General features: G+C 58.0%; 1 protein-coding gene across 1 annotated transcript in view; it reads right to left on the reverse strand.

The window, feature by feature from the left end:
• The window catches only part of LOC108506369 (cytochrome b561), a 3481-nt gene extending 2999 nt beyond the window's left edge, over window positions 1-482 (reverse strand). Inside the window, exon 1 of the mRNA XM_017833303.1 lies at window positions 402-482. The gene's annotated coding sequence lies outside the window, so the exon portion shown is untranslated. The remainder of the gene's footprint in view (window positions 1-401) is intronic.
• Between the last annotated feature and the right edge of the window lie 6232 nt (window positions 483-6714).

Raw genomic sequence — 6714 nt, forward strand, 5'->3', positions numbered from 1 at the left:
CCCATTTCTCCTGCCCCAGCCCTCTAACCACACCATTGCCCCCAGCCCCAGCCCTCCACCCTTGTCCCTCCATGCCTGACCCTCCGTCCTTGTTCCTCCATCCCCTTCCCTCCATCCCTCCATCTCCATCCCTCCCACTCCATGCCCATCCCATGTCCCACCCTCGCTCCCTCCCCAACTCACCCACCCCCAGAGCCCCACAACGACCCCCAAACCCTGACACAAGAAAGCAGCCAAGGGATGAGCAACACTGCTGGGGACCCCCTCTGTGACAAAAGCGATGGCCCTTGGGGACATGGGGCTGAGTGAACCCCCGTGCTGGGGGGGGACACACAGACACGTGCTACCCACCCACAGCCACACCAGACCCCCATCCCACGGCCCCCAAAACCCCCCTGCACCTGTGTCACGCTTTGTGCTGGGTTATCCCCCGATGGATCAGAGCCTCCTCCACCACTGCCAAGCCACCTCTCCTCGTCCTCGTCACCCAGAGCCAGCAGGTCCCAGCCCCAGGGTCCCCCCCCGTGCCCCAGCCCTGCTGCCTCTGGGGAGGAGCACCCAGCAGACAGACCCACAGTGCTGTCAGGACTGGGGGGAGAGTGGAGGTGGGGGGGATGTAGGATGCATTAAGACCACGCACACACTTTATTCCCAGCCACCTTTATTGGATCAGCCAGATAAGTGGGTTAAGGGAATTGGTTTATCCCATTAAGTTGCACTGCAAAGGCTGCCTGCCCGTGTCCAGCCTCACTGCCCGGGGCCATGGGGTGCTCTGTGGGATGGGCAGGGGGACCAGGCTGGGGAGAGGGGGGGGCATCTGGCACAGGCACAGGCTCCTCTCGCAGCACAACAGCCACCCCCAAGCCCTCACCACGCCATGGGGCTGCTGGTACCAGTGGGGGTCACAAATGGTTGCCCGAGTACCCTGGTCCTGCCCACACATCCTCCCCCCACCAGATGCAAACATCTGGCCCTGTTGGCATTCACATGGGGGGTCAACCCAGTCTCCAGGATGGAGGGGCAGGGAATGACCCCCCCAACCACAGTGACTGGCAGTGGGACACAGAGTGTTTGTTGGGAATGGGATCTTCCCAGTTGCCTGTGAGCCACAACTGAGTGCTGGGAAAGCTGGAAGTGACCAGACCCTTTCTCCAGCCATCCCAGGATGGGGACCTGCCTGTCCCCTCCCAGCCACGCCTCTACCCTTCCTGCATCCTCAAACACAAGCCCAGTCCCCCTCTCCCAAGTGCTCCCGATTTTCTCTGGGGGAGGGAGGGCGTTCCTCTGCTTAAACCGCCCCCCCCCGATGGCCCGGGGAGGGGGATGCCGTGAGCACATCCCACAGCCCGTGAGCACATCCCACAGCCCGGCAGCCTGGGGGGGTCTCGGGGGGGTCTCTGCTCTCGAGGGGGGCTGTGAGTTCATGCAGGGGAGGGGGCTCGCTCCAGTTCATAGCTGGGGGGGGCCTGAGTGATGTATTGGGGGGGTTGGAGACAGACACCCACGCAGCCCCCCCCGGGGCCCCAACCCTACCTGTGGATGCCGGGTGGTGCCTCCTGTGCCAGGCCCAGCAGTGACAGTGTCTGAGCAGGGACAGGGCCACGGCGTTGGCAAGGCAACGGAGTGATGGCAAAGCGAGGGGGGGCTGCACCCCCAGCAAGGCTGCAGAGGGAGGGTGTCACTGCAGGCGGGGCAGGGAGGGGAGCTGCAAAACTGAGAGGGGGGATCACAGTGAAAGAGGGATCTGTGTATTCTGGGCACAGTCCCCAAGGAACTGAGTCACTGGCAGTGTGTGTGACCCCCCTTCATCTGTGCCAGGCACCCAACCGAGCCCCTGCACCCTGTGACACCCCGTCTCCAAATCAGGACCCCCCAAACCCCAGGGACCGTCCCCTGCACGGGAGCTTTGCCACCATTCAATTTGTGTTTGGCCCTTGTGGGTCTGGCTCGTCCCTGCACCCCCGGCAGCACTGGGGGGACACACTGGGAAACATCCCCTTCTTGGATGGGCCTGTGGGTCAGGGGATGGCAGAGGAGTGACATGTTCCCAGGGACCCCTCACCCCGATCTGCCCCACAGGAGACGTCCCAGCACCGCCGGGCACATCCTGTGCTCCCCATGGGATATCCCTGCGGGAGAAAAGCCTGGAGAAGGGATATAAGGGGAAATGGGGGAGATGGGGAGTGTCTCCATCCCGGCTCCTCCTGACCCGGCTGCGGGCAGGGACCCCCGGGGGATGCAGCGCTGAGCACCGGGGTGAGCATCACCCCCGGACCGCCCCCGTCCCCCCGGCCGAGTCTGTGTCCATCTGGTGTCCGTGTCCCTACGTCTGTCCGTGTGTCCCTGTGTCTGTCCCTGTGTCTGTCCCTGTGTCTGTCCCTGTGTGTGACACCACTAGATGTCACCAGGATCCCGCGGCGCGCAGCGCCCTGGGGAGGGAGGGACCGCCCGCCTGGAGAACCTGGAGCATCCTCGGCCCAGGATCACCCGTGGGAGCCAGAGGGACCAGGTACGGACCGGCTGGGATCGGCAGCATCCTTGAGGCTGGATCCCCAGAGGGACCAGAGCACCCTCTGCCCCAGACCACCCATGGGAGTCAGAGCATCCTGGGACCTGGAACGGCTGGTGGGATCTGGTGCTCCCCTGATGCAGCAGATCAGGTGTAACCACCTCTGTTGGGGTGCAGGGCTGCTCCCCCAGCCCTTCCCTTGGGCTGCTCTCACCCACCCGGACCCCCTGAGCAAAGACACCCCCAAAGCCCCTGCTGAGGTTCCCCCCAACAACCCCATCACATTCTCCTCCCTCCCACCTCCACCAGGGGCTTGTTCCGTGGGGCACAAACCTCAGGAGCAGCGAACTCACCGCCATGGTGTGATTCAGAGCTGAAATCCCGGTGCAGCCCCGGAGCCCGATGGAGACCTGACACACCAACAGCAAAGTCCAGGCCCCTCTGCAGCCCAGGGCAGAGTCCTGGAGCCACCACCCTGGAACTTTGCCCACGGGAAGAATCCCGTGACAGCAGGAGGTGGGCAGGTGGTATGGGGGATCCTCCCTGCCAGAGGATCCACTATCACCTTTCAGCCTCTCCTCAGGCTTTATCACTGACTGGGAAATGAATTACCAGAGTTAATCTGCTAAAGCCATAAAAGCCACCATAAACTGCAAACCTTGAGCCCTCAGGCTGTGCCATGGCTGGGACAGGCTGATGTGGCTGGCACGGGACGACCATAGCTGGGCAGAGCAGGGACAGGATTCCCTCCACCATGGCCCAGCTGAGAGCCTTGGAAAAGCCTCAGAGGGGATGAGATTTGGGGGTTCATCCTTTAGGATACTTGGTAAGACATAAAGCTTCGCCCTGCTGAGAGCAGCGCTGTGTAACCCAATACCAAACAGCTTTAGAAATGTTTATAACTGTGTCCAGCTGAACTATCTCAACTTCCAGCAGCCAAAGAGACAGAGCAGCCCTCAGTCCTTCAGGATCACATGGACGTGGATCTTGTCCCATCCACACAGCAGGGACAATGGCCGTGTTTGCTGAGGGGCCTCGGTGGCAGCCAATCCAAGGACAAACGAGCCCCTTCACTGCTGAATTCCTCTTACCAGGGAGCAGCAGCCATTTGTAACCAGCTCTTTAATTAAAGGCATTGCCAGGGGCATAAAGGCTTTATTAAATCTGCCCGAGCTTTCCCTGAGCTGGTGGTAATGAAATCCTGCCAGCACTGCCGGGATGGGAACGTGCCCGTCGGGGAGCAGAGCCAGTGCTGGTTGTCCTGGTGTGGATCTGCAGGGCCAAGGGGTGCTTGGGACTGCTCAGGGATGCTCAGGAATGCTCAGGAATGCTCAGGACTGTTTGGTGCTGCTCAGGGATGCCAGGGGATGCTTGGAGCTGCTCAGGGATGCTTGAGGCTGCTTGAGACTGCTCAGGGATGTTCAGAGATGCTCAGGGATGTTCAGGGGTGCTTGGGGCTTCTCTGGGTTGCTCAGGGATGCTTGTGGCTGCTCAGGGATGTTCAGGGATGCTATAGGATGCTCAGGGATGCTTGGGGCTTTGCTGGGATGTTCAGGGATGCTTGTGGCTGCTCAGGGATGCTCTGGAATGCTTTGGGATGCTCAGAGATGCTCGAGGCTCACACAACTTCTTTCAGATCAGTGAGCTGAAGTGGCTCAGCGGGTGCTGCTCCAGGTCCCCAGTTATCAGCCTGGCACCTGCTCCAGCTTCGTCATGAGGCACCCAGGGATTGGTAGGAGCACCATCAACTGATAATTCATGGCAAAACCAGCAGTTCCTGTCCTTCCCCAACTGCTCCCCCTACCCTGGTGCAGGTGTTTTCCCCTCCCTCCACCACAGACTATCAAATTACCATTTTGCTGATCTAACTTTTTTTGGTTGGTTGGTTTTGAGTTGTTGGGGTGTGTGTGGTTTTGGTTGTTTAGTTTGTTTTTTTTTTTGTCTCCTTCTTAAATCAAATTTTTATTGCTAAGAAATGCTAATTTGCAAGATGCCTCTCTGGAGAACTGCGATTGAAGAGCCCAGCTGCCTCAGAGGAGCTGAGCTGCTGCCTGAAACAACCTCAGCTGCTGCTGTTCCAGGAGAAACCCCAAACCTGGGACAAAATGGACAGTTTTTCACTAAATATAAGAGAAAAAACCCAGCAGTCGTGTTGGAGGGCTCCGTGACTGCCAAGAGGGTGGCTGAGTGGTGGCTCAGGACTAAGCACTGCATCACATCAAGGGAGTTGATCCCCAACTCCCTGGGGTGCTGGGAAGGGTGAATAATAGGTGATTCCCAGCTGGGACGAAGAACTTGGCTCCTTCCCAGGCTGCGAATCAGCTGGAAAAGGCTCTGGTTCTCCTCCTGGCAGCAATTAAGCCACCCTGTCCCTCCTCCTTGCCAGCAGCAGAACTTTGCTGAGCGGGGCGGGCGATAGGATCACGGCACAGCCCGTGCAAACACTTAATCTCTTTCAGAAGAGGCTGAAGGCGCGTTTATGGTGGTTTTTTAATAGCAGGCTGGATAAACAGCAGCGATAACCCGCGCCGGGCTCCCGGGGGATGATTAATGCTCCCAGAACAGTCACGCTCACTCGCCTCGGGGCTGGGATTGTTTTCGGTTATTAAAGAGAGGGGGGGTAAAAAAAAACCAGCAGGGGGAATAATGGACTTTGCCATGTTTTATTGGGCTGACGGTTGCAGAGGGAACTCGTTGGCCTCTTTGCTCGCCCCGTATCAGTGCCCGGCGCTGGCTGGTGAGGATGGGGGGATGGAGGGATGAAGGGTGAGGACTGAAGGAGGAGGGAGGAGGGATGAAGGATGAGAGATGAAGGAGGAGGGAGGAGGGATGAAGGAGGACAGATGAAGGATGAAGGACGAAGAACTAGGGATGGTTTCTGGCCAGGTTTTTACTTCTTGCCCTGTGACACTCTTGGCCACGTGCCCGGCACTGTGGCTGGCGGCTCCCCAGGGGTTGGACTATCGGGGGCTTGCATTTGTTTAGGACCCTCCCAAAACTTGGGCATCATTTAGGGGCCCTGAGCCCACCACTGCCTCTGGCACGCTGCTTATCCAGGACCTTGTACTGTCATTGCACATCCTCGGGGCCCTCCTTGCAGTGGGCACGTGCCTGGGCTGCTGGCACTGGTCCCAGTCTGGGGATTGAGGCTGAAGAGATCTGATGGTGGAAACCACATCTCCATCCCCTTCCCATCCACCTCTGACACCACGGAGCTGCCCAGCTGGGCAAAACACATGGTCCCCCCGGGGCTGCCCCATGCTGCCAGCCTGGGTCACCTGTGTCCCCACACTTGCACCAGGACCAGCTTTTTCCTGGAACAATAAACCCTTCTCCGAGGGCAGGACTGTGCTGGAAATTGTTGTCTGTGGGGTGGAGTGGAAACTGTGATGATAAGGAGCTTTCTGCTGAAAAGCTTTTCTTCGTCACACTGAGTGTGCACTTCTGGTGATAAAGCAGCACTCGCTGCCCCGGGGCCGGGGTGAGCTCCCACCCTACCCCATCCCCACGCAGAGGGGACTCACCAGGCTTTAAACACATCCCTCATCCAGGGAAAAGCTGGAAACAGCCCCACAGCATTTCAAAACCCCTCTGCTGAGACCTTTTGCAGTCAGACAGCAGGAGTGAGGACTCCTGGGCCCCTCCTGCTGTCGCAGTCCCCAAACCCAGGTGACATCGAGGGGCTGCACCGGCCTCAGTAGTTACTGTAATGGTTCAAAATCATTTTAGCAATCACAGGTCTGAAATAAATGGCAAAAATTCCAGTTGCTTGGGGCGTTCCTTTCATTTTTTTTGAGAAGATCAGAATAAAAGCTGTTTGTTTAGATGAAAAATTTGGACTGGAGAAGTGTTTTTTCCCGTCTCCCTCACGGCAGCGTCACCACAGCTGGGAAAGCGGCTTAGTGAATTATACACTATGATAATTGATTGAATTCATCAGTAAATAAAGCAGCAGCCTTTAAACTCGGGGTCTGGAGAGGGAGGAGAAAATTCTCCACGCAATGGTTTGTACCAACGGGCACAGGAGTCGCCGTGCCCACCAAACCACAGCCACCAGGAAAAGTGACACACGAGGCTGCACACCCGATTTAAAAAAGCTCTTTTTAGGTTTAAATCAGGAAGGAATCCTTTCTCACCAGAGGGGAATTCTTTCTCTTCCCTCCAGAAGCTCCTTGGTTCCTCAATTAGAAGTTTTGAAGCACCCT

Source organism: Lepidothrix coronata, unplaced genomic scaffold (genome assembly GCF_001604755.1).
Source record: "Lepidothrix coronata isolate B3197 unplaced genomic scaffold, Lepidothrix_coronata-1.0 Scaffold213, whole genome shotgun sequence".
Taxonomy (NCBI): Eukaryota; Metazoa; Chordata; class Aves; order Passeriformes; family Pipridae; genus Lepidothrix; species Lepidothrix coronata.